Source organism: Nycticebus coucang, chromosome 6 (assembly GCF_027406575.1).
Source record: "Nycticebus coucang isolate mNycCou1 chromosome 6, mNycCou1.pri, whole genome shotgun sequence".
Lineage (NCBI taxonomy): Eukaryota > Metazoa > Chordata > Mammalia > Primates > Lorisidae > Nycticebus > Nycticebus coucang.
Genome location: NC_069785.1, coordinates 93,345,980 through 93,373,651, shown reverse-complemented (window position 1 = coordinate 93,373,651; position 27,672 = coordinate 93,345,980). Strand labels below are relative to the sequence as shown.

General features: G+C 38.7%; 1 protein-coding gene and 1 non-coding gene across 5 annotated transcripts in view; both read left to right on the top strand.

The window, feature by feature from the left end:
- Positions 1-27,672, top strand: part of SPOCK3 (SPARC (osteonectin), cwcv and kazal like domains proteoglycan 3) — a 527,638-nt gene that overhangs the window by 431,341 nt on the left and 68,625 nt on the right. The window lies entirely within an intron of this gene.
- LOC128589553 (U1 spliceosomal RNA) lies at positions 1,392-1,555 on the top strand. The gene has a single exon (XR_008381096.1). It is a non-coding gene; the product is annotated as a U1 spliceosomal RNA (small nuclear RNA).

The following is a 27,672-nucleotide window of genomic DNA, read 5'->3' as shown; positions in this document are numbered from 1 at the left end:
CAGGATCAAAGAGAAGGTCTACTTTTAGCTCTTTGAGGATTCTCCACACTTCTTTCCCTAGAGGCTGTATTAGTTTCCAGTTCCACCAGCAATGTAAAAATGTTCCCTTCTCTCCACATCCACGCCAGTACCTGCAGCTTTGGGACTTGTGATGTGGCCTGTTCCCCCTGGAGTTAGGTGATATCTCAGGGTGGTTTTGATTTTCATTTCTCTGATGATCAGGGACAATGAGCATTTTTTTCATGTGTCTGTTAGCCATTTGTCTGTCTTCTTTAGAGAAGGTTCTATTCACTTTCTTGCCCCCTTATAAATGGGATTGTTTGCTCTTTTAAGTTCTCAGTAGAGTTTGGTAATCAGTTCTTTGTCAGATTCATAACATGCAAATATCTTCTCCCATTCTGAAGGTGGTCTGTTCACTTTAGTTGTTGTATCTTACCCGTGCAGAAGCTTTTTAGATTGCTTATGTCTCATTTATTTATTTTTGATGTTGCTGTAGAATGACTCAACTATAACTTGAACTCTGCCCAACAATCGCAAATAAGATAACTAATCATTTCTACCCTCATATTAATCTGAAATAAAAGAATAAAATAAATAAAATGTAGGAGCAGAAAGTGTGTGGGTGTAATTTCCACACATTTAACTTATCCTTGTTAATATCTGAAATATTAATAAATTCTTTAATTAATAAATTATGTAATATTCCATAGTATTATAACATTTATATTTGTAACATATTTCTTTTAGATTATAGTAAATTCAATAATTGTGTCTATGAATTTTCATGATAGGTTACATCTATTAACAAATGTCTTACCTTCAAAGTAATCCAAAGATCAACAAAGATGAGACTGGCAAGGTGGCTCACAACTGTAATCCTTGTACTCTGGGAGGAGGCTTAGACAGGTGGATTACTTGAGCTCAGGAGTTCAAGACCAGCCTTGGCAAGAGTGAGACAGTGTCTCTACTAAAAATAGAAAAATTAGCCAAGTGTGGTAGCACACTCCTAGTCCCTACTTGGCGGGCTGAGGCAGGAGGATTGTTTGAGCCCAGGAGTCTGAGATTTGGATGCCACAGCACTCTATCTAAAGCAATACAGTAAGACTTTGTCTCAGAATAAAAGGATTGGCAAACAGAAAACCAAGGGAAAATGGTTAATGGGGGAAAGAAATGGTAATGTAAGGAAAGAAAAGTCAGTAAATTGAAGATAGAGAAATAAAATCATGCAGTTTAATCAATGGAGAGAAAATTTAAAATAAAAATCAAAAACCCAGATCCTTAGGCACCTGTGAAACTATAGAAATGATCGATGACATTTTTGTTATTTGAATCTTGGAGAGAAAAGTGAAACCAAGTGGAGCTGAAAAAGTTTTCAAAGAAATATCAATGGTATACTTACCTGGCAGGGGAGATACCATGATCACGAAGGTTATTTTCCCAGGGCGAGGCTTATCCATTGCACTACAGATGTGCTGACCCCTGCGATTTCCCCAAATGTGGGAAACTCGACTGCATAATTTATGGTAGTGGGGGACTACGTTCGCACTTTACCCTGAAGAAAAAAAAAAAGAAAAAGAAATATCAATGGAAAACTTCACAAATTTGATAAGAGATATAAACCAATACATTCAAAGAGCTGAGTAAAACCCATACAAAATAAATACAAAGAAATCCATACCAACACACATTGCAGTTCAACGTCTGCAAACTGAAAACACTCAAGGAGTCCTGGAAGTGATGACAGAGAGACTACATTTATCTGTACAGGAAGAACCGTGGGTACAGCCAGGGATTTGTCACTAGAAACAGTGGAGGCCAGAAGAAGGCAGCTCAAGGTACACCACGTGATAATGAAGACAAGTCTGCCAGAGCCCTTTGCCAGGTGAAATTTTTCTTCAGAAATAAAGAGAAAATCAAAACACTCTCAGATGAAGGAAAACTGAGGGAATTTGTAGCCACAAAACCTTCTCTAAATGAATATCTATAGGAAGCTTTTGAAAAGGAAAGAAAATGAAAAAAGAAGGAATCTTGGAACATCAGACAGGAAGAGCGGCCAGGATGATCAAGGGCTTGAGTTAGCTAGTACAATCGACTTTCCTTTTCCTGTTGGGTTTTCTCAGTTTTCTCCTGGAGTTCGACGGCTGAAGCAAAAATTACAACACTGTCTAATGTGATTCTAAGTGTTGTAGAAAAATATTTAAAACATATTGTCAATGGGGAAAGGTGAAGTGATGGAGAGGTGGTTTCTATTCATTCAAACTGGGCAAATGACGCTAGTAGATTCTGATGTAAGATCTCCAGCAACCAGTAAAGCAGCTATACCAAGTGATACACTCAAAAACACCATAGATAAATTAAAAAACAACCGAAGGGCATGAAAAAATACTTTAGTAAAAAAGGGATACAGATTAAAATAAGGACATGAAAAGATATTCAGCATCACTAGGCATTAGGGAAATTCAAATTAAACCACAATGAAATATCATTACATTCCTGTAAGAATACTGAAATAAAAAATAATGATGTGATGATATAGAGAAATGAATAATACTTGGGCTGTTTGTGGAAATCCAAAATGATATAGCCCCACTGGAAAGCAGTTTGAAAATTTCTCAATAATACCTAAAATATTAACTCAGCAACTATAAATTGCTAGGCGTTTATCCCAGAAAACTTTTGAAACATACAAAAGTCTAGATGAATCTGTATAATATTATGCTAAGTAAAAAAAGTCAGTACCACAATAGTATGTACTATATTATTCCATTTATATTGAATTTTTTAAATGATAAGATTGTACCAATGAAGAAATCAGTGATTCCTAGAGGTTAAGGAGGATGTGGAGTTGAGCAAGAAGAAATAGCTCAGCACAAAAGAGAATTTGAGGGATGCTTGATAGAAATGTTTTGTATCTTGATTACATCAGTCTCAGTATCCTGGTTGTGATAATCATAATTTTATAAGATACTGCCATGTGAGGAAACCAGGTAAAATGACACAGGCTTTTTCTTCTGCAGTATTTGTTACATCTGTATCTGGATACATATTATCTTAATGAGTTTAATTAAAATTAATAGAAAGTGTTTTAAATATATACATATTTAAGTGTTTATATAAAATATCCTCCAAGTCTCATTCAAAGTGCTAAGGGGTAAAATTTCTATTTACTATCATGGTATTATTATATCTGACAGAGAAAGAGTATGTTACCCAATCTGAACTGAGTATATATTTTTTAAAAATGTATTTTAAAATGTATTTTTAATGTATTTTTTATATATTCTGTGTACACATTATTTTATATGCTTGTGCTTATATGCATATATGTATATAAAAATATTTTTAGTGAAACAAAGCAATTACAAGTTTCAGGTCCCGAAATTCTGCACAAGGCGTTGGAGCTGTTAGGGTTAGTGGCTAAGGCCGGTGCCCTGGGAAATGACAGCACCGGCATTGGGAACACAGACTCCCTGGTCTTTAAAGGGAGATGGAGAAAACTCCCAACCTCATGGAGAAGCAGCGATGAGGAAGGAAGTCCTCCCTGAGCAGACAGTGAATAGGAAGACATCTGGAGGATAATGCACGTCCCCTAACCCACTGAGTATTAGCAAGAACAGTCCTAGTACTCAGCACAGACAGTAAGCCAGCTTTATTCATGAAGGCCAGGGCAACAGGGACTCTGTAGGGACAGAGAGCAGAGCCCAGTGTTGGGCCTAGTCAGAAGGGACCCAAAGGAGACTAACGTGTGGTTGAGTCTTTTCAGGGGTGTGGCACTGTGTTAAACAAAACGCAGTGACTGGGCTGGAGCTGGGGAAGTGCATAGGGCCCTGAATGGAGAACCAAAAACCACCCACGGGGATATTTTCATCCCCCAGGAAACAGGACCACGATGGAAAACAAGCTTTACTGAAGTAAATTCACAGGGAAAAATGCCTCATATCATATCAGGAGAAAGATGTGTAGCAGACTGAGCCAAAACAGTATTTTACTAACAATACCATGTGACAGTTTCAATATAAATTCATTGTGGTTGTTTCTCATGGGTCATTAAAGAAAGAAAATGAAAGAAGGGACAACCAAAATATTAGTAATGTATTAATTTTTATCTTCCTTTAAAAAGCTGAAAAAAATAACAAAAAGCTATTAATGCTGAGATTGTAACTCATAATACTTGTTATATAATTATTTTTTATTTTTATTTTTATTTGTTATTGTTTGAGATTCATTGAGGATACAAAGAATTGAGGTTACACTGATTGCATTTGTTAGGTAAATTACCCCTTGTTCCACCCTCAGGAGGTGTGCCACATGCCGCAACCCCATCCCCCGTCCCTCCTCCCTCTCCCTGAAGAAGTGGCAAGTATTTGTGTTTGGACAGAGACTGGCTGGTGAGGCGGAGGCAACAGTTTGTAGACAAGAGAAGGTCTGCCCAGCAGGGTTTTTTTGTTTGTTTCGTTTTGTTATTTTGACCTGAATGCTTGTTTGAGTTACCTTAGGAGAGTATGGGCAGGCAAGCAAGTGATTTTTGAACAGTACCCAGGAGCCAGGACTGTTATATTATTCTTGCACTAAGTTTGCTTTAACTTCCAGAAAAAAATAAAACTCAAAAAACTGAGAAGGGTACAAGGATGAACTGGAGATCCCAATCAGGACATAACGATGACCAATGGGTCATTGCTTCATCTGTTTTTCTTGTTTAGATGAAGACAACTTGCGAGCAGGAGGACCAAGAAGAAAACTTTCAATAAAATTTCACTCTGTTAAGGTTGATAGAGTTAACACAACAATATACTTTTTTGAAGGCATCTCAAAGAGATTTCAATAACAAATTGTAGGAATATTTATGTTGCATCAAGAAATTCTTCTGACAGTGAATAGAAAGGGCCTATGAAAGATAAACAATGTTTAAAACACACAAAAGGATAGAACAGCATACAAGATAAATAACAAATTATTTAAGGAACAGTTTGACAGAAAGGGGGGCAGTGCGGTTTCACACAGAAAAGTGGAAAAGGAAGCTTCTTTCCACACTGGCTCTTCCGTTTTAGCCCTTTTTGAATAGTTTAACACACAACATGAAAAATAACCTCAGATGTTAAAAAAAATACAAAGAATTTGTTTCTTTAGCTATCTTCTAATTAAATACTGTTTTTAAGTATTTCTAACAAAATGCTGAAACATTTGTTAGCCAGCTGCCTTCTAGAGCTGAAGAATTTTGTTTGAGAACAATAATCCATTGTTGACATACATTGTTGCCTTTATGGATTCTGTCAATAGGATAGAGAAGAGTTATTTGAATTCTTATGAATAATATTTAATAGACACTTAAACTCCAAGAAGAAAGAACCTCAATGTTGATAATGTTAATTTTTTTACACTATACATCAGTATAAATGAAATATAAATCAGTAAAACTTGTAAGTTCAGAAGCCTTTACTTCAACCATTTTTCTTTTATGATTAATAATGATTTTACGTGGCTTAGGCGCCGTGCCTCACCCCCTGTAATCCCAGCACCCTAGGAGTCTGAGGTGGGTGGGTCACCTGAGCTCACAGGTTCAAGACTAGCCTGAGCCAGAGCGAGACCCCTTCTCTAAAAATAGCCGAGCACTGTGGCAGGTGCCTGTAGTCCCAGCTACTTGGGAGGCTAAGGCAAGAGAATTGCTTGAGCCCACGAGTTTGACGTTGCTGTAAGCTGTGATGCCATGGCACTCTACCAACGGAGACATAGTGAAATTCTGTCTCTTAAAAAAAAAAAAAAGTTTTTACAGATAAATGCAAGGCATCACTACTAGTGACAATACTTCTATAACTAGCATAGTAAATTAACATAAAAACATTTTATTGTCAATCTATTTAGACATTGCAAATTCACATTTTCCATATTAATGATACATTTTCACAGAACGATTTCAGGAAGAATAAAAACTGTCCAGATTTACCCAGAAAAGGGCTGGGATAATAAATAAAATTTACATATATTCACACGGCTGTCATCGAAAAACAAAGAGTCTAGTAGGGACGCAGGTTGACAGTAACATAGATTGTGCTAATGAGGAGAGAGAGAGAAAGGGGAATGAGAGAGAAGGAGTGAAAGAGAATACTTAGAATTACTCAAAAAGGTTCTCACATGGAATATAGAAGTTGGTGGCCATACATATACTTGGAGATGGGGAATTTACTTCCCAATCCTTTTTGTTACTTTGTTTACTTTTTCTTGTTTACTTTGTTTACTTTTTTTTGTTTACTTTTTCTCACCTTATTCTCAGTACCGCCTAGCAGTGCAGGTGTTTCAATTCTCACACACATGGAGAGAAGATTCTGGCAGCATCAAGCCCTGCCACCCTGAGGGACAGGAAAAGGCGTTTGGTCTGAAGGAGGAATGGAAGCAGAAGGCTTCTATCTTGCCCCCTGCCAGTTTCTTCCTAGGGCGGAAGTAGAAGCAAAATCTCTAAGCTGCTTCTGGGAGAGGGCGGGGGACTAGTGCCCAGCAGCAGCCACAGGCAGAAGGTGGGCTCCAGGGAGAGGGGAGGTGTGGAGCTGTACAGGTGCATCCGAAGACCTGGGTGCACAGGGCCTGCCTACCAGATACAAATAATGAGCTACTGGGAAGAAAACGATAAGTTCAGTTAGTTCCATAGGCAGGGAAAGGGGAAAACAGGAATGAGGACTGAAGGGGGCACGTGTAATAGAACTAACAGTATGGTATGTTTAAATCCAATCAGATCAAGAGTTATATGTAAATAGAACACCAAATATGTATATAATAATATTTAAATGCACATGAAGCTAAAACTGATCAATCTAAAAGGAAAAATAGATCCACTGTTACAGTTGAAGAATCCAACCCTCAGTAATCAATAGAACGGTAGTCGGAAAAAAAGTAACTTTATACAAGACTTGAATGATACTATCAGCAAACTTGACTTAATTAACATATATTGAATATACCCCCCCAAACAGTACAGTACATGTTTTTTTTTTTTTTAAGTGTACATTAGAACATTCATTAGTAACTCATTTTCTGGACCATTAAACACATATCAACAGAATTGAAATAATGAAATGTGTATTATTTGACAATAACATAAAACTAAAAATTGATAGTAGAATAATACGTAGATATTACATAAATATTTGAAAATTAAACAGTGCATTTCTAAACCATGGACCAAAGTGCCAATCACAAGTGAAATTAACACATGTATTGAACAAAAATGAAGCAAAATATGTTAAACTTCATGGGGCACTGCTACAGAGCAGTGTGAAAGGGAAATTTATTGAATTAAAAGCTTATATTATACAATAAGAAATATTCAAATCAGTAACTTCCTACCTTTAGAACTTAAGGCAGAGCAAATAAATAACAAAGCAAGCAGAAGGGAGTGTTAAAGATGAGAGCAGAAATAAAAGAAATTAAAAAATAAAAAATGGAGAACATCAATGAAACTGAAAGATGTCAGTATAGTAGACAACATACCAAAACTGGTAAGAAAATAAAGGAGAAGACGCACATTGTCACTCCTTCTATGGATGTTATTTAGCAGAATAAGGAGAACATACTGTGAGAAACTCAAGTTGATGGACTTATAATACTAATTGAAACAGACAAGTGATTTTGAAAGCATTGTCTACCTTAAGCTTACTCAAGAAACTCAAACCCTTAAAAACCCTGCATCCTTTCTGTTCTATATACTTTAACAAAATTTAATTTATAATTTAAAACCTTGTTGCAAAGAAAACTCCAGGCCCAGATGGCTTCCCTGGCAAATTCTAACAGGCACTTAAGGGAAAAAAATGACACCAATTCTACCCCAAATCTGGTAGGTAATGGAAGAGGAAAGCATTTATGCCAACTCCCATTAGGAGGTTAATGTCATCTTGGGGCAATTTACTGTATTAAATGAAAACTACAACACATCCATGAGCAAAATCAGAGATGACTTAATGAATGAGAAGATATTCCATTTTAATCATTCTGAAGATTCAATACTGCTGTAATGCCATTTCTCCTTGATTTTTTTTCAGTTGATTCTACACAATAATAAAATTTGTATACTGGTTTGTTTGGTTTTTGGTAGACGTTGACAAACTGATTCTAAGATGTATATGAAAATCTAAAGCAACTTTGAAAAGAAGAAAAAGAGGACTGACATTACCTCATTTCAAAATCAGAACTGGCTTTTAATGATACAGGTAGAAACCAGTGAAGAAATTACATCAGGCTCCCCAGCTGGTTTTAGATGTTAGTCTGTTCTTGCTCCTAGCCTGTTTATCGCAGTTTCCCCAAAACTTGGGAAAGAGCAAGAAGATACGCTTAGCGAATCTGAATTTGAAACAAGATTGAAAAGAACGGATCTTTCAATGAATGAAACAGTGAGACTCGGCCTCATTAAAATAACTATGAAGTAACTTTGAAGAGACAAGTTTTAGATGAACTGAAACATTTCTTAAGACTTGTATGCAGATTCCTAAAATATCTTGTCAGAAACAACAGAGTAAATGTGACCCGATTTTAAAGCAACTCACGTATAAAATTTAATTTCCAACATACTACTTAAGAGAGAACAGTATGAAGTTACTATAAAGGTGTTAATGCAAATTTGGTTAATAGGAGAATCCAGATAACGACAGGCAAACCATGGAACAAGTCGGGGGTGGGAGGGTGGTGGTGATAAGTAATGGATGTTATTATGAGAAATAATGTAAGGGATTAAGATATTTAGCCTGAAGAAAATTAATCATTAGGTGAGCATTTTAAAATTCACATAGTTACCAGATGAAAGAGAAATGAGATTTCTAATTTCTCACAAATACAAATTTCCAAGAGATACCAGTGACAAGTCTTGTTTGTTTGAGGTTTAAATTTGTATCAGTAAGATAGACTGCCCTGCCAAGAAGGGAGTTTCCAAGGAGGAAGTGACCCTTGGCCAGAACTTCCATAGAGAATATCTCTGTATTAAGAATATTAGTAGGTAGGAAGATCATTCCAGAGTCCTTATGTTTTTAAAATTGTTTGTGTCTTTTTAGCAAATAAGTAAATAAGTAGCTAAATGCAGTCATGCTATTTACCAAATTAAAAAAAAAAAAAGGTAAATCAAAAAAGAAATCCCAAAGGTAGAATGTTAGAAAAACAAAGGATAGCTAAAATAGTTCTTTTGAGCTAAATATATAAAAGTCATCCCTCTTTACAAAGTGAAATACATAGTATGCCAGTGAGTGCAGATATTTTTTCCCGTCTGTCCATGTATGAATGTCATCATTCTTTACAAAGACAAGCTGGTCTTTAGAATTATCTGCTGACCTCTGCTAACTAGTGTAATCTCTGATTAAAATCACAACACTTTTGTAATTGTTGATCTGATTCCCATGTGTAATATAGGCTGTGTTAACAGTATCTAATCTAATCCATGTCTCTGTATTTTGTGCTTGGCTGTGTGTGGCAAGATTACATTATTCCTTAAAAGTTCTTTTGAAACTAGTTGCATTAAAAATAAACACATAGTATCAGTTATGTAAATCATATAAATTGGCTCATCAAAATCATTATGCTAAACAACCTCACAAGATTTTCAAGATTTTGGGTAAAATCATTATTTAATAAGGAAACAGTAAACTTATCATCAGTTTTTCAGTAGGAATATTACATCTGAAATTGTTCCTCCCTTTTAAAAGCAAGATAACATTTCTCTTGAGGGACTCTGGTCTATTTTAGAAAAGTTTGAGCAAAATAAAAAGATCAGTGGTCAAAAGAAATACTTGCGCCGTTGAAATGTATCATTTGGAAGTTCAGGAATAACAGTCCCTGTGTCTGTGACATCTCACACTCTGTAGGCGTTTTTGTTCTTAATGTATTAAAATGAAAAATGAATCCATCGCGTAAGTGCTTATTCTGCACTTCACAGGGAAAAACAATCATTTTCTCCCCACCGCTGCCATGTCAAGAAGGGAGCTTTTTGTCCTAGAAATACGATTAAACCCTGTGAGACTAACAATCTGTGTGCCTTGGGAGATAAGTAGTCTGATAGTATTTGAGAACTCCGGGTGTAAACCAGTAACAGGGAAAGTTGATGCTCACATAATGTAAGCCATACAATATTATCTAATTCCTATGTACTGCTGATAATAAATATTTTTTTCTCTGGATTAGACCAATAAATCCAAGGTAAATTGGATTTTAAAATGATATGATCTTCTAATTGAATCTAAAGGAAATTCTGAAAATTTTTCCATATAAAAATTATTTACATCTGAAACTACTTTTGGAAAAATCATGTTATGTTACTATATTTATAAACTGTGATTAATCACTCTTTGTATTTTTTACTTTGTAAGGTATTAAAGAATATTCGGTCCAGTTCTACAGTATTATACATAATTAGAATATGTATAAAAAAAAGACTATTGGACATTCCAAGTAATAAATTTTGAAATGCTGAACATATTTCACTTAAACCAATTAGGTTTGTGATTATAAAATATAAAATGAGAGGGGATGATGGGAAGATGGTGGACTGAAGCCAGCTTTCCACAGAGGCTCCCGTCCTGAAGGAGAGTTAGGGGACGAAAATTTAGCAAGTAACCTGATGGATTCCAGCAACACCAAGCGAGAAAGTTGAAGAACGCACATCAACCCCGCTGAGGAGAGCTGCAACCACAAGGAAGCAAACAAAAGGTACAAAACCCATCACCAAGTGGACGGGAGTCCTCTCTCCCCGACCTGATCGGCTTAAGGGCCCCACAAACAAAAGGGCAGAAATCAAAGGCCATCCCACTACACTTCACGGGAGAGACCTACTACAAACTGGACCTACCTCCCTTACTAGGATGCCTAGGCGTTCTCCTGCCAGGCATAAAACTGTATAAATCTGTAAATATCCTTTGCCGGCAACTCTGAGCACCCAGCACTTCCCTCCACTCTCTCTGAGGTCTGAAAGCCTGTCCCCCAGGAGTTTGGATTCTTGGGTGACTCCTAAAGGGGAGAGGACAGTTCCCGAGCTGCGGCTGCTCAGCATTGATTCTGGGGCACGGGAGAGAGGTGAGGACAGTCAGTGGAGGGAGACCCTCACCAGGGCAGCGCTACCCCGAGGCGAGGTGCAGCAGCCCTCCTGGGGCAACAATACAACCAGGCATATAACTGAGTCGAACTTGCTACTAGATGCTGTGAGCTCCCTGCTGCTCTGAGCTCCTGGCGCTCCCCCGCCCTTGCTCTGTGGTCAGGAAACCTGAGCGCCTGCCGTGTGGCTGGGCAGGGAACTCGGTGGAGCCGAGTCTGTTCGCTGCCCTGCGGTTCTGGGCTCCAGCCACTCCCTCCACTCCACCCCCACTCTGAAGCCTGAAGGTTTGTGCTGCACGGTACAACCGGGCGAGAGACTGGGAGGAACTGAATTCGCTCACTGTCAACGGGCTCCCTATGGCTCGGAGCCCCTGCTGGCTCTGGGCTCCCGGCACTCCCCCTGCCCTCGCTCTGTGGTCTGGAGACCTGAGCACCTGCCGTGTGGCCGAATAGGGAACTGGATGGAGCTGAGTCTGTTCGCTGCCTGGTGGTTTGGGCTCCAGCTGCTCCCCCCAACCTGCCCCCACTCTGAAGCCTGAAGGCTTGAACTGCAGCAGTACAACTGGGTGACAGACTGGGAGGAACTGAATTTGCTCGCTGCCGACTGGGCTCCCTGCGGCTCGGAGACCCTGCTGGATCTGGGCTCCTGGCGCTCCCCCCGCCCTCGCTCTGTGCTCTGGAGACCTGAGCGCCTGCCATGTGGCTGGGCAGGGAACTGGGTGGAGCTGAGTCTGTTTGCTGCCCGGTGGTTCTGGGCTCCAGACGTTCCCCCCACCCCGCCCCACTCTGAAGCCTGAAGGCTTGAGCTGCAGCGGTACAACCAGGCGAGAGACTGGGAGGAACTGAATTTGCTCGCTGTCGACTGGGCTCCCTGTGGCTCAGAGCCCCTGCTGGCTCTGAGCTCTCAGCGCTCCCCCCAACCCTTGCTCTGTGGTCTGCAGACCTGAGCGCATGCCGTGTGGCTGGGCAAGGAACTGGGTGGTGCTGAGTCTGTTCACTGCCCAGCGGTTCTGGGCTCTAGCCGCTCCCACCCCCTCCCCCCGCCCTCACTCTGAAGCCTGGAGGCTTGGGCTGCGGCGGTGCGGTGGAGCCAAAGATTGGGAGGAATTGAGTGAGCTTGCTGACAGCAGCTCTGAGCTCCCAGCGCCCCACCCCACCCTCACTCTGGGATTTGGAGGCCTGTCCCCCAGGAGTCCAGATACTTGAGGGATGTGTCAGGGTGTGGACAGTGCCCAAACTGCGGCTGGTTGGTCCTGACTCTAGGACACAGGAGTGAGGCTGGGGGAGACCCACATCAGAGCAGCAGTTCCCTGAGGCGGCTGAAGCCATACCCCCTGCCTCTCTGGGCAACCAGAGGAGGCCACCCCTGAGTATAGGATTTGCCTGAGGTGACTCACAGATCCCGGAAACATCCAGGACTTCCACCCAGAGTAAGTGCTTCACTGAGGTCAAACAGAAGCCAGCTGACAATAAGTCAGAACTACTCAGCCACACCACACCAGACAGGGCCCCAATCTCTCAGGCTACAACACTGAACGGGCCCTCAACAAAACCCTAGGGTAAAAATCAAAGGGAGTAAAACAACCATGGGGTGGAATCAGTGGAAAATCTCCGGTAACATGAATAACCAGAATAGATCAACCCCCCCAAGGAAAGAAATGGCGGATGTAATTGAAGATCCCATTCATAAACAACTGGCAGACATGTCAGAAATCGAATTCAGAATTTGGATTGCATACAAGATTGATAAAATGGAATTAGGAATCCGAGGACAAATTCAAAAGTTGTCTCAAGAATTTAACGAATTTAAAGACAAAACCACCAAAGACTTAGACACACTGAAGCAAGAATTTGCAGCCCTTAAAGATATGAAAAATACAGTAGAATCCCTCAGCAACACAATGGACCAAACAGAAGAAAGGATTTCTGACATCGAAGATAAAGCCTAGAACACTCCCAAACTCTCAAAGAGGAAGAGAAATGGAGAGCAAAAACAGATCTTTCTCTTAGAGAGCTCTGGGATAATTCGAAGAAGGCAAATATACGAATAATAGGAGTTCCGGAAAATGATGAAGTGGCATCCATCACAGAGGCCCTTCTGCATGAAATTATGAAAGAGAATTTTCCAGACATGCCTAGAGATTCTGAAATTCAGATAGCAGACAGTTTCAGAACTCCAGCATGATTCAACCCCAATAAGTCATCCCCCAGACATATCATAATTAGCTTCACTAAAGTCAACATGAAGGAGAAAATTCTCAAGGTTATCAGGCAAAGAAAGCCATTACCTACAAAGGTAAGAACATTAGAATGACTGCAGATCTCTCTGCTGAAACTTTTCAAGCCAGAAGAGGGTGGTCATCGACTTTTAATCTCCTAAACCAAAATAAATTTCAACCCCGGATCTTGTACCCACCTAAACTGAGTTTCATCTATGATGGAGAAATTAAATACTTTAACAACATTTATATGTTGAAGAAATTTGCCACAACCAAACCAGCTGTTCAGGATATTCTCAGACCTATCCTCCATAATGACCAAACCAATCCTCTACTACAAACGTAAACTCACTCAGAAACTCCTGATCAAACTCCAACCTCTACAATGGCGAAAAGATTAAAAGTGTCCACGGGACTTTTGAAAAGCTCGATACCCAAAATTTCACCAAACTTATCAATAATCTCCATTAATGTGAATGGTTTAAACTGTCCTCTAAAGAGACATAAGTTAGCTGACTGGATACAAAAACTCAGGCCAGATATCTGTTGCTTACAAGAGTCACATCTTAACTTAAAAGACAAAGACTCAGGGTGAAAGGATGGTCATCCATATTTCACGCAAATGGTAACCAGAAAAAAGCAGGTGTCGCAATTTTATTTGCAGACACAATAGGCTTTAAACCAACAAAAGTAAGGAAGGACAAGAATGGTCACTTCATATTTGTTAAGGGTAATACTCAATATGATGAGATTTCAATTATTAATATCTATGCACCCAATCAGAATGCACCTCAATTCATAAGAGAAACTCTAACAGACATGAGCAACTTGATTTCCTCCAGCTCCATAATAGTCGGAGATTTTAATACTCCTTTGGCAGTGAGGGATCGATCCACCAACAAAAAGCTGAGTAAAGAAATTTTAGATTTAAACCTCACCATCTAGCATTCAGATCTAGCAGACATCTACAGAACATTTCATCCTAACAAAACTGAATACACATACTTCTCATCAGCCCACGGAACTTACTCCAAAATCGATCACATCTTAGGTCACAAATCTAACCTCAGTAAATTTAAAGGAATAGAAGTTATTCCATGCATCTTCGCGGACCATCATGGAATAAAACTTGAGCTGAGTAACAACAGGAATCTACATACTCATACAAAAACATGGAAGTTAAATAACCTCATGCTGAATGATAGCTGGGCCAGAGATGAGATGAAGAAGGAAATTGCCAAATTTTTGGAACAAAACGACAATGAAGACACTATCAGAACCTCTGGGACACTGCAAAGGCAGTTCTGAGAGGGAAATTTATAGCACTGCAAGCCTTCCTCAGGAGAACGGAAAGAGAGGAAGTTAGCAACTTAATGGGACATCTCAAGCAACTGGAAAAGGAAGAACACTCCAACCCCAAACCCAGTAGAAGAAAAGAAATAACCAAAATCAGAGCAGAACTAAATGAAATTGAAAACAAAAGAACAATACAACATATCAATAAATAAAAAAGCTGGTTTTTTGAAAAGGTCAACAAAATAGATAAACCATTGGCCAACCTAATCAGGAAAAAAAGAGTAAAATCTCTAATCTCATCAATCAGAAATGACAAAGACGAAATAACAGACTCCTCAGAAATCCAAAAAATCCTTAATGAATATTACAAGAAACTTTACTCTCAGAAATAGGAAAATCTGAACGAAATTGACCCATACTTGGAAGCTCATCACCTTCTAAGACTTAACCAGAATTAGGTGGAAATGTTGAACAGTCCCATTTCAAGTTTGGAAATAACATCAACCATACAAAACCTCCCCAAAAAGAAAAGTCCGGGACCAGATGGTTTCACATCAGAATTTTACCAAACCTTTAAAGAGGAATTAGTACCCATATTACTCAAACTGTTCCAAAATGTAGAAAAAGAAGGAAGACTCCCAACACGTTCTATGAAGCAAACATCACCCTGATCCCCAAACTAGGAAAAGACCCAACAAAAAAAGAAAATTATAGACCAATATCACTAATGAATATAGACGCAAAAATATTCAACAAGATCCTAACAAACAGAATCCAGCAACATATCAAACAAGTCATACATCATGATCAAGTTGGCTTTATCCCAGGGTCTCAAGGCTGGTTCAATATACGTAAATCTATAAATGTAATTCAGCACATAAACAAATTAAAAAACAAAGACCATATGATTCTCTCACTCGATGCAGAAAAAGCTTTTGATAACATCCAACATCCCTTCATGATCAGAACACTTAAGAAAATTGGTATAGAAGGGACATTTCTTAAACTGATAGAGGCCATCTACAGCAAACCGACAGCCAATATCATATTGAACGGAGTTAAATTGGAATCATTTCCACTCAGATCAGGAACCAGACAAGGCTGCCCATTGTCTCCATTGCTTTTTAACATTGTAATGGAAATTTTAGCACCACAATTAGGGAAGAAAAGGCGATCAAGGGCATCCACATAGAGTCAGAAGAGATCAAACTTTCGCTCTTTGCAGATGATATGATTGTATATCTGGAAAACACTAGGGACTCTACTACAAAACTCTTAGAAGTGATCAAGGAATACAGCAACATCTCAGGTTACAAAATCAACATTCATAAATCAGTAGTCTTTATATATACCAACAATAGTCAAGCTGAAAAAACAATTAAGGACTCTATCCCATTCACAGTAATGCCAAAGAAGATGAAATATTTGGGAGTTCATCTAACAAAGGATGTGAAAGATCTATATAAAGAGAACTATGAAACTCTGAGAAAAGAGATAGCCGAGAATGTTAATAAATGGAAAAACATACCATGCTCATGGCTAGGAGGAATCAACATTGTTAAAATGTCCATACTACCCAAAGCAATATATACCTTCAACGCAATCCCTATTAAAGTTCCACTGTCATACTTTAAAGTTCTTGAAAAAACAATACTTCTTTTTATATGGAATCAGAAAAAAACCTCGAATAGCCAAGATATTAGTCAAAAATAAAAACAAAGCAGGAGGAATTACGCTACCAGACCTCAGACTATACTACAAATTGATAGTGATCAAAACAGCATGGTATTGGCACAAAAACAGAGAAGTAGTTGTCTGGAACAGAATAGAGAACCAAGAGATGAACCCAGCTACTTACCGTTATTTAATCTTTGACAAGCCAATTAAAAACATCCAGTGGGGAAAAGATTCCCTATTTAACAAATGGTGCTGGGTGAACTGGCTGGCAACCTGTAGAAGACTGAAACTGGATCCACACCTTTCACCAGTAACCAAGATAGACTCTTACTGGATTAAAGACCTAAACTTAAGACACAAAACTATAAAAATACTAGAAGAGAGTGCAGGGAAAACCCTTGAAGAAATTGGGTTGGGTGAGTTTTTTATGAGAAGGACCTCCCAGGCGATTGAAGCAGCTTCAAAAATACACTTTTGGGACTTGATCAAACTAAAAAGCTTCTGCACAGCCAAGAACACAGTAAGTAAAACAAGCAAACAGCCCACAGAATGGGAGAAGATATTTGCTGGTTATGACTCTGACAAAGGTTTAATAACCAGAATTCACAGAGAACTCAAACACATTAGCAAGAAAAGAACAAGGGATACCATCACAGGCTTGGCAAGAGAATTGAAAAGAAACTTCTCTGAAGAAGACAGGCATGCGGCCTTCAGACATATGAAAAAATGCTCATCATCTTTAATCATCAGAGAAATGCAAATCAAAACTACTTTGAGATATCATCTAACTCCAGTGAGACTAGCCTATATCACAAAATCTCAAGACCAGAGATGTTGGCATGGATGTGGAGAAAAGGGAATACTTTTGCACTGCTGGTGGGAATGCAAACTAATACATTCCTTTTGGAAAGATATATGGAGAACAAGTACTTAGAGATCTAAAAATAGATCTGCCATTCAATCCTGTAATTCCTCTGCTGGGCATATACCCAGAAGACCAAAAACCACATCATGACAAAGATATTTGTACCAGAATCTTTATTGTAGCCCTATTCATAATTGCTAAGTCATGGAGAAAACCCAAGTGCCCATCGATCCACGAATGGATTAATAAATTGTGGTATATGTACACCATGGAATACTATGCAGCCTTGAAGAAAGATGGAGACTTTACTTCTTTCATGTTTACATGGATGGAGCTGGAACATATTCTTCTCAGTGAAGTGTCTCAAGAATCGTAGAAAAACATAGTAGGGGTGAATACATATTCACCCCTACTATGTTTTTCTACGATTCTTGAGACACTTCACTGAAACTAACTTAGGACCTTCACATGAAAGCTATAACCAAGTTACAACCTAAGAACAGGGGGAAGGGCGAAAGCGTGGGGAGGGAGGGGGGAGGTGGGTAGAGGGAGGGGGATTGAAAGGATCACTCATGTGGTGCATCTTATAAAGGTACATGTGAGCCTTGGCAAATGTGGAATGTAAATGTCTTGGCAAAGTAACTAGGAAAATGCCAGGAGGGCTATGTCAACTAATGAGATGAAAATGTGTCAAATATTCTATGAAACAAGTGTATGGTGCCCCATGATCATATTGATGTACACAGCTATGATTTAATAAAAAATAAATAAATAAATAAAAATAAAATGATACATAATAATTAGAATGTTGAGAATTGTGTTTATGTATATCTCTAAAGTATTTTTAAATTATTTATTTATTTATTTTAATTTTAATTTGAGATAGAGTCTCTCTCTGGCTCCCTGGCTAGAGTACGGTGGCGTCATAGCTCTCAGTAACATCAGGCTCTTAGACTCAAGTGATCCTCTTGAATCAGTTTGTGTATTTTAGTAGAGATGGAGTCTTGCTGACACTCAGGCTGGTTGTGAACTCCTGAGCTCAAAGGATCCACCTGCCAGGATTATAGGCCACCAAACCTGGCCTAAAGTATTTTTTTAAATAACACTTCAAATCTAATGACTTGGGGACTTTTTTTTTTTTTTTTTTAGGCAGAGTCTCACTTTGTCACCTGGGTAGGGGACACTGGCATCATCGTAGCTCACAGCAATCTCAAATTCCTGGCTTTAAGAGCTCCTCCTACCTCAGCTTTTGGAGTAGCTTAGACTACAGGCACCCACCACAACACCCGGCTAGTTTTTCTATTTTTAATAGAGACGGGGCCTCCCTCTTGCTCAGGTTGGTCTCGAACTCCTGAGCTTAAGCGATCCTCCCACCTTCGCCCCCCAGAGTGCTGGGATTATAGGTGTGAGCCACCACACTCAGCCAACTTGGGGAAATTTAAATCTTATACTTATATACTACCAGAAGATTTTTCTTTACAGGAGAGATATTCTGAAATATATGACATGTGCTTAGCATATGTTCCTTGTAATATGGTCTCGAACTATTTACAGTCTCCATAGTGTTTGGGGTTTGCTTTTTTTTCTTTGAGGAGTGAAGTATATAAGGCCACGATTTTCACTCTCACATTTGAAGTGTGAGTCAGGCACAGAATGTTGTGACAAATGGGAGTATGGTTGATGCAAGAAACTCTCTATCAGGGGTCTTCAAACTGCGGCCCGCCAGCCACATGCAGCAGTATGATTGTATTTGTTCCCGTTTTTTTTTTTTTTTACTTCAAAATAAGATATGTGCAGTGTGCATAGGAATTTGTTCATAGGTTTGTTTTTTTTTAAACTGTAGTCTGGCCCTCCAACAGTCTGAGGGACAGTGAACTGGCCCCCTGTTTAAAAGTTTGAGGACCTCTGCTATTTATTCATAATCAGAGCAACTAACTGCCCGGAGTCAGGGTGGACAGAACGTACAGTCCTAACATATATTTCTCTTGTAAAATACTGCTATTTTAGATATTTTTGCTGCTGTTTTCTTTTAATACCGACACGAGCCTTTTATTTCCTATGGGAAAGCCTAGTGGTAACTGAGGGCATTTCTATATTGCCATTCGCAAAACTACCTGCTTCTAGAGAATCTAAGTAGGTGACAGACATCAATGCTTATTTAATGTCATTAGATTTTAGGTACCTTGGTCAACAGTTTTAATGACTGCCATTTTATACTGAGCGTATTTCAGGTAAATACAACAAATCTCTTAATTACCCCTTTGCAAAAGCAAGAGGTGGTCTTAGAAGGCAGATATATAGCAGTTAAATTATTTCTGAAAGAGTAAGTCTTTAAGGAAATCATCCACTAGAATTAGCTCATAAAATTTGATATTATTCACTCTTTAACAACAAATAAGAATCAATTTTCAGGTAGATGCTGGTGAAATAAAAATTAAATAAAAAATCATTGGAAAGATAACATTTGATTGAATAGAGGGAGCATGGACAACTTCAGGTTTGCATTTTCCTTCAAGTTTCAGCTAACTAAATCAATACATGAAAACCAAAATAAATTAAGGTCATATTTTATTTTCTTTACAGGCCTAACAAAATTTTTAAGAAAGTTTTGAATTATTTTAGTTTTGTTTTAGTTACACCCTGTCTCCAATCTCTGGAGGCAGGCAGGGATGGATGCCCTGATTCTCTGAGCACGTCATTCACCCTCCTCCCAGGAGGCTCAAATCTACCTCACCTAAGACATAAAGATTATGAGGAAGTGGGGGATAAGGTACATTTATAGAAAATGAAAAAAAAAAGAAGGAAAGCCATAAGGACAAAAATTATATTCATAAAGATATAGTGCTCACAGAAATATGGGATATGTACATTGTCAATAATCCAGGTATGAATGTAAATTTAAAGCACATTTTCTATATTGAGTCTAAAATTAAACATACATACATTTTATCTGTGAATTCCATATCTTGAAAATTTTCCTCAGTATACCATTCAGAAAGTCCTCCATGAAAATGTTAGTCAAAGACTAGACAACTTGTTTGTCCATTTTGAAATGATTTCTTTTTCCTGTGGAAGGAAGGAAGAGAGTGGGGGGGGGGAGAAAAGGAAGGGAGGAAGGAGAGGAAGGGAGGAAAGAGAAGGGAAAGGAAGGGACTGAAGGAAAGAAAGAAGGTAGGTTGACTTGACACTTCATTCAATTATCATATTGATTCAGAGGTGAACAGATCATGAATCATTATTTTATATGTTTTTTATATGTCACTAAGAAGTTTCTCATTTTGCTTTTAAAGCACCATTAATATTCAAATTTTAAAACATTTAAATGAGAAAAAGATGTGTATCTTAGAATTGGCGCTATAGAGTAATGCAAACAGAGTACAAAATATAGCTCAGGATGTATTCGTGTTTGGTAGACTATAGGAAAACATCATTTTTTGCCAGGTGAGTAAGGACAAGTTTTGCAAAAACAATTTAACAATAATAGAAACCTAATAATTTCACTTCTTAGCACAGAAAATGTAAGAGAAAAACAATGGAACCAATGATGAAAGGGTGAGATTGCATCTGATCTTCCCTGAGACCTTCATCAAATGGATACTTTGCTTGAGTACATTATTTGTCACATAATGATGCCTGTTTTTATTTCCATGGGTCATGTGTCATATATATATTTAATACCCTTATCTTTTCATGAATATAAAAATATACAGCATAATGTCTAAATAAATAAAATATTTCAAGGCCAAATGATGATTTCACAGTTTCATCTGATTAGATGTGATTCCACTCTTAAAGAAATCTAGTATTGTTAATTTCATGTATTTGTCTTCTAGATTGATTTGTTACCGTGTTGCCAACACAACTCTAGTAAAAGTGTATCAATTAGTGTAATTTTCCCTGCAAGGATATAAAATGTCCCATCATGCTTTATGAAAATAACAGAACAAATGATGTCCTGCATCAAATGTGGGGATAAGTGCTCTGGACTGATGAATTCAACAGACAGTGTCACCAAAGGTGCAGGGTTTTACATCTTTTTGTCTTTCTACTCTTTCATTTTCAGAATCATGGGAAGAAACAGCAACAATTAATAATGGAAAAGAACTATGTCATCCTCCTGTGTGCGTGTGTTGTACCTATAGAAACCTGTCATAGGAGCTCCAGCAGCCTTGGGTTCCATGCCCATTCAGAAACGTGTCACTAGCAAATTAACTTAGATGAGTTAGATATTCGCACACTGGAGAGAGCTTGTGTGTTCTTGTGTAAGATGCCGGCTCTGTAATTGTGGAATAAAGACAAAATAGCTTTGGGGATGGCAGCCGTCAGAGTCAGCTTCAACAACTCAGTGCTCTGAAATCTTTGCCTTTTTAGTTATAAATGGGATAATCTATTGGCCCTATTGTGGGAGGTTCAGGAGATGTGGGGCTGATAAAGGAAAAAGCTGTGCCCATTATAGGCAGTAACGAATGGGCTTGATAGGGCAGCAATTGAACTCAGCCGCAGAAGAGGGAAAATTCCCCACTGTGTGATGCAGCCCAGAGGCTTATGCCCAGGGGCCACCAGAGGAAGGAAGGGGACTCAGTGCAGAGGGGAACTGGGAGGGGCAGGTCGAGGTGGTGTGGCTCAGCAGCACGCCGGAGTCTCTGGACCAGAGGCCTCTGACAGGCAGCAGTGGCCTAGGCTGCTGCCACCGTGAGGCCCTATCTCAGCAACAGATGCTGGGTGAATTTGGTGCAGCGTGCAAACAAGGCAGGTGTTGGTATTTAAAAGTTTTCTTGTCTCCACTGTTCTAAAAGTAATTGCAGGTGCATAAATTTGAGATCTCTGCCAGTGGACTTTTGAGTAAATGGGTGTCAGCCTGCTGTGAAGAAATCAAGCTAGGGGCCAACAGACAGAAGCTGTCTTTGGCTCAGTTATGTAACATATTCCATGAAGTCTCAGTGTTGGGGTCAAATGAAAGGGCCACAGGTGCAGTGGATGTTCATGTGGAAGCTCCCGGTGGACTTGCCTGCAGTGCCACTGTTCCCTGACTTGTAAATCATGAGTTCATAAGGGTGGGTCTAAAGTTCTACAGAAAATATGGAATGATCTACCTCAGTCAGGGTGCACCAGTTGTCTCAATAAGGTGAGCCTAAATTTCAGTAACTTCACACGGTAGAGATCTATTTCTTGCTCACAGAGAAATCCCAACTTTTCAGGTTGTGATTCAGACACCAGGACCTTTTCATAGTCTCTCTGCTTCAAAACCCTCCAGTATATCTTGATTTGCTCAGAAGATGAGGAAAGATGGTATAGAAAAGGCAAAACAGTGCTCAGCTGTCCCAGCTTGGAAGTGATTATCACTTTGATTCACATTCTATGAGTGAAAAAGCAAGATTTAAAAAAAATGCAAATGTTTACATTATTTTCAAAATAAAGTTCTTAAACATGTTTAAAACAAATCATCTCATTAAAGACCTGTTGGACTCAAGAGCCTTGTCTACAAGCTGATATTCTTTCTTCTCAGTGGTTTATTCTGTTATTGAAAACTTTACTCTGTCATGAAACTCACCAAATGAGTCCTCAATTTTTAAGCTCTGGTGTATCCTTTCTAGTTTTATCCATCTTTGGAATCTTTATCTTTCTTGTCTTTCATTGTGGATTTCCTTTGATGATTTTCCACTTTTCCTTCAATTCCCTTCAGCCGTTTTCTATCCATGATCTGAATTCCATTTCTGTCATTCCCAGGATTTCTTTCCTCATGGTATCTTCTGTGGTAGCTGCACTGTGGTCCCTTGGGGGAGTTAGTTGATCTATTCTGATTTTTCACGTGGCTAGTGTTTTTTTTTTGTTTGTTTTGGGTTTGTTGTTGTTGTTGTTCCTCCTTGTGTGTGGTTTTTTCTTTATTTCCTTCTTTTCTTCCTTCCTCCTTCCCTTTGATCTTCTTTTCCTCCATGGTTTGGTGTTGAAATGGCTTCTGGGTACTATGAACAAAAGGGAGAGAAAGGAAAAAGAGAAAAAAAGAAAATAATAATAATGAGGTGAAAAATGCATCTATCTATAAGGGAGGTTAATATAATCGTCTTTAGTGCTCCGTGAGAGATAAGGGGAAAAAATAAAAAGAAATTTTCATTATGATTATTGCAAATTCAGGGGTCTAGGAGAATTAGAAAAAAAAAAAAGTTAGCAATGACCCTAGCTAGTGCTTCCGTATTAGGAGGAGAAACACATCCACTCAGCTGCTGACCACGGAGGCCGGGTCTGCTTTGCTGTTTCCCCCAGGGCTGAGCAGGAGCGGGGGATGGGCCGCTGCCCTCCTGGAGGGAATCCCAGGCCGGGGGCGCCACCCCCTGGTGCTCTGGGGTGTGTTCTGAGGTGCAGGATGCGCCTCAGTGGTCCCGATGGTGATGGATACTACACGGTGGTCCCCGTGAGAAGCCGGCGCCGGTGTTGGCCGGCTGGGGGCGCAGCGTCTCCGCTCAGCGCAGGGAGGTGGTGGCCGCGTTTCACGCCCCCGCCCACCGCTGCGCTCCGAGGGGCTGCGGCAGAGCCTCTCCAGCCCTCCAGCCTTTTTGTTCCCCACCGACCGTGCTCGGGATCCCCAGTCACTACTGGTTCCACGGGCGCCCTCTGCTGGGAGGGACAGGCTCACCCAGAACTCCCGCTGGCCCCGACCTGCACACTGAGTGCTGGGCCCAAGGAGATTTTTCCCAGCCTGGTTCCCAGGGGACCCACGTGCAGGCTCTGCCCCGGGGCTGCCGCCTGCCCTGCACCTGCTTCCCATCCGGCCCCCTCCCTTCTTTATCTCGTTTTGGCTCTTGCTGTCCCAGCTGTCTCCCTCCCTCTGCCTTCTCATGCCATTTCTAAACAGGACAGTCCAGCTGATGCGTCCCCCCCACCCCCTCCTGAGAGCCGCTGGGGAGATGCCTCTAAACCACCGTCTTTAATGTTTGTTATTTCCTTATCAAACATTCTTACATCTTGTTTTAAGAGAAAGAATTAGTCAGACCCCCCCTTTTGTATTTTTAATTGGATAAGTTTGGTCTTACTAATTTGTAAGCTGCCAGTCCTTTATCAGACGTGTAGTTGGCAAACATCTTAGTTATTTTTCTTCCCTTATTCATGATGATGTCTATTGAAGTGCAGAAATTTTTAATTATTATGTGGTTTAATTTGTCGATGAGGTCTTTTATTGTTTTTGATTTTTTACTTAAGAAGTCATTATCTAACTTAAGGTCACAAAGACTTACTCCTCTTTTTTTTTTTTTTCCTGAGTATATGATCCATTTTAAGTCAACATTTGGTGTGGTTTTTGTGAAAGTTGACATCTTTGTTAAAAATCAATTGACCAGAAGTCGAGTTTATAGGATCCTAAATATAAGAGTTTATATCTGAATTCTCAATTTTGTTCCATTGATCTAAATGTGTATCTTATACCAGTACTACATTTTTAACAAATTTGATTTTTTCGATTTTAATTGACAGCAATAGCATATATTGGTATTTATGAAGTACTACATGATGTTTTGATATATGTATATCATGTTGAATGATTTAAGTCAAACTACATATTCATCACATTGTCCCTTTTTTATGATAATCGTATTTATAATCTGCTCTTTATGCAACTTTGAAATATGTAATGCATTTTTAACTACAGTCATCATTCCAGTCACCATTTTGATAACTATAGTTTTATATTATAGTAAATTTTGAAATCAGGAACTACAAGCCCTCAGCTTCATTCTCCTTCAACATTGTTTTGGATATTCTGTCTCCTTTGTATTCCCATATAAACTTTAGAGCCCCTTTGCTTATTTCTTTAAAAGACACTACTAGGAATTTGAGAAGTATTTTATTGCCTCTGTACAGTTTGGAGAAAAATCACCATGTCAAAATATTGAGTCTTCTAAACTATATCTCTTAATTTGCTTAAAGCTTACATTTCTTTCAGTACTCTTTCCTTATTTTAGTATGTACTTATGTCATTAAATTTATTCCTCCGTATTTTATTCCTTTTGGGGTTTTGTAAGTGAGACTGTCTTCTCGATTACTTTGTGGATCGTCCGTTCTCATAGTAGACAGGTGTCCCAGTGTTTGGTGTTGGTCTTGGGCCTTGTGACCTTCCTGAATCCCCTGTTCAGTTCTAGCAGTTGTGCATGTGTCTGTGAGTGTGTGAGGATATTCCTTAGAACTTTCTGTACATGGTCCTGTTGTCTGCAAATAAAGCCAATTTTACTTTCTCCTTTTCCAATCCTGATAGCTCTTGTTTATTTTTCTTGCGTTGTTTCTCTGGCTAAAACCAGAAAATAATATTTAATTTTTTCCCCATTTTTCTATTGTGGTTAAATACACACAGAATAAAATTTTCTGCCTTAACCATTTGTGAGTACACAATGCAGTGGTTATTAAACACTTTGGTGTGTTATACCCCACCAGTGGGAGTGATAACACGGGCATCTTTGGTTGCCTTTCATTATCGTAAGGTAAAGGCGTTCAGCATTACGCCTTCCCTTGTTATGTTAGTGGTGGGATTTTTGGAGATGCCCCTTTTCAGATTGAAGAAGTTCCCTCTTATTCCTAAATGTTGAAATTTTTATCAAGAATAAAAGGGTATTTGGTATGCAACATGATTTTTTTCTGCATCTGGCATATATGATGTGTTTTTTTCTTAATACGTGTAATTTAAAACAATGACAATTAAGGATAAGGAAGGATTTGGACTTTATTATTTTCCAAGTACTCCCCAAAAAGTAGTTACATGGTAGATTAAAAATCAATGGAAAATTAACATTTATTATGTATGATACTTTGGAATATACTTTCATGTCTCAAATTATAATAAACCCTGGAGCTTTTTAAAAGCATGTTTCTGTTAAATTTTCATGTGTCAGTGTCTTTCAGTCATAAAAATAAGAAAGTCACTGGATTGTGTTTTAAACCCCGTTGACTGGAAATCATTGTAAGAGTCATATCTGTATTGCAATGAGATTTAAACTAAGCTAGAATGTTTTAAAAGCAATTTTAGTATGGGATTAAGGTTATACTTTAATAGAAGAATTTTTGAAAGAAGTCATAGGTTGAATTTTCAACATCACCTTTTAGCATTAGCTGTGATGAGTAAAGATATGCCTATTTTAACTAGTAACAAGAGAGGAAAAGAAGAACTTACTGGATATGGTGTTTCAAGTTTATATCATGTAGCAAACAGTACAGCCAGTAATTTATGGCTAAATAAAACTCTACAAAATTTAAAAAAGTAAGTTGAACCTAATCCTGGGATATAAAAATCAAAACTATTTTTTAGATGATAATTATTTTATAACTCTGATCAAAGTATTTTCACTACAGTGATGGTCGTTGTGTTAAGCCATTGCTATAGTACACCCAAGTGTCTTGAATCATATAATGAGAGTTAACATTTATTGAAAACACCTTTGTAATCATGGCCACGCTCCTGATGTTAAAGGATCCTCTTTTATTTTTAGTCAATACATAATACTACATGTACACAATGGAATGCTGCTCAGTCATAAAAATGGTTGAAATCTTGTCATTCATTTTCAGCAACATGAATGATGAGTGGAGGACATTATGTTAGAAAAATGTCAGGGACAGAAAGGTAAACACTGCAGATTTCACTCCGATGTGGGAGAATTGATTAATTGATTATCTGGGATGTATAACTCCATTTTGGTTTCCTTATTTTAAACAATGAACCTAATCATAGCAACCTGCTTTATAAAATAAATTATTAAAAGAGTCAGTAATTTTGAATACCAGACACACAGCATGCATTAACTAACTTATTAAACACCTTTATATTTTAGGGCCATGTGTCTGTTGTGTCAACTATTGTTATATTTTCTTAGTCCACTATTCCTCTTAAATCTCCCTGTCTGCCCTCTGTTTTTCTTCTTGTATTCTATTGTGTTTTACACTAACGTGCTTACCTGGCTTTTCTTTAGATTTAAACTGCCTACTTTTTCTTTTTACATTGCTTTATTTTTAAGTCTTTGGTAGAAGTTCTTTTTTCCTCCTGATTTAATGGCTGCAGCCTCTAGATGGGTGGGGGTGTATTGAGAGGGGATCACTCAAAGTGGGTTATGGGTTGTGTGTTTGGTTTAATGAGAATCTGCTTTTCACAAACTTTGTTTTTCTTTTTTTTTTTTTTTTTTTTAATTTTTTTATTAAATCATAAGTGTATACAATGATATGATTATGGGGCATCATACACTCACTTCATAAACCATTTGACACATTTTTATCCCAGTGGTTAACATAGCCTTTCCGGCATTATCTCAGTTACTGTGCCAAAACATTTATATTCTACATTTACCAAGTTTCGCAAATACCCCTGTAATGTGCACCACAGGTGTGATCCCACCGATTCCCCTCCCTCTACCCACCCCCCCCTTTCCCACTTCCCCCTATTGTTAAGTTGTAGCTGGGTTATAGCTTTCATGTGAGAGTCCCAAATTAGTTTCATAGTAGGGCTGTGTACATTGGGTATTTTTTCTTCCATTCTTGGGATATTTTACTAAGAAGAATATGTTCCAGCTCCATCCATGTAAACATGAA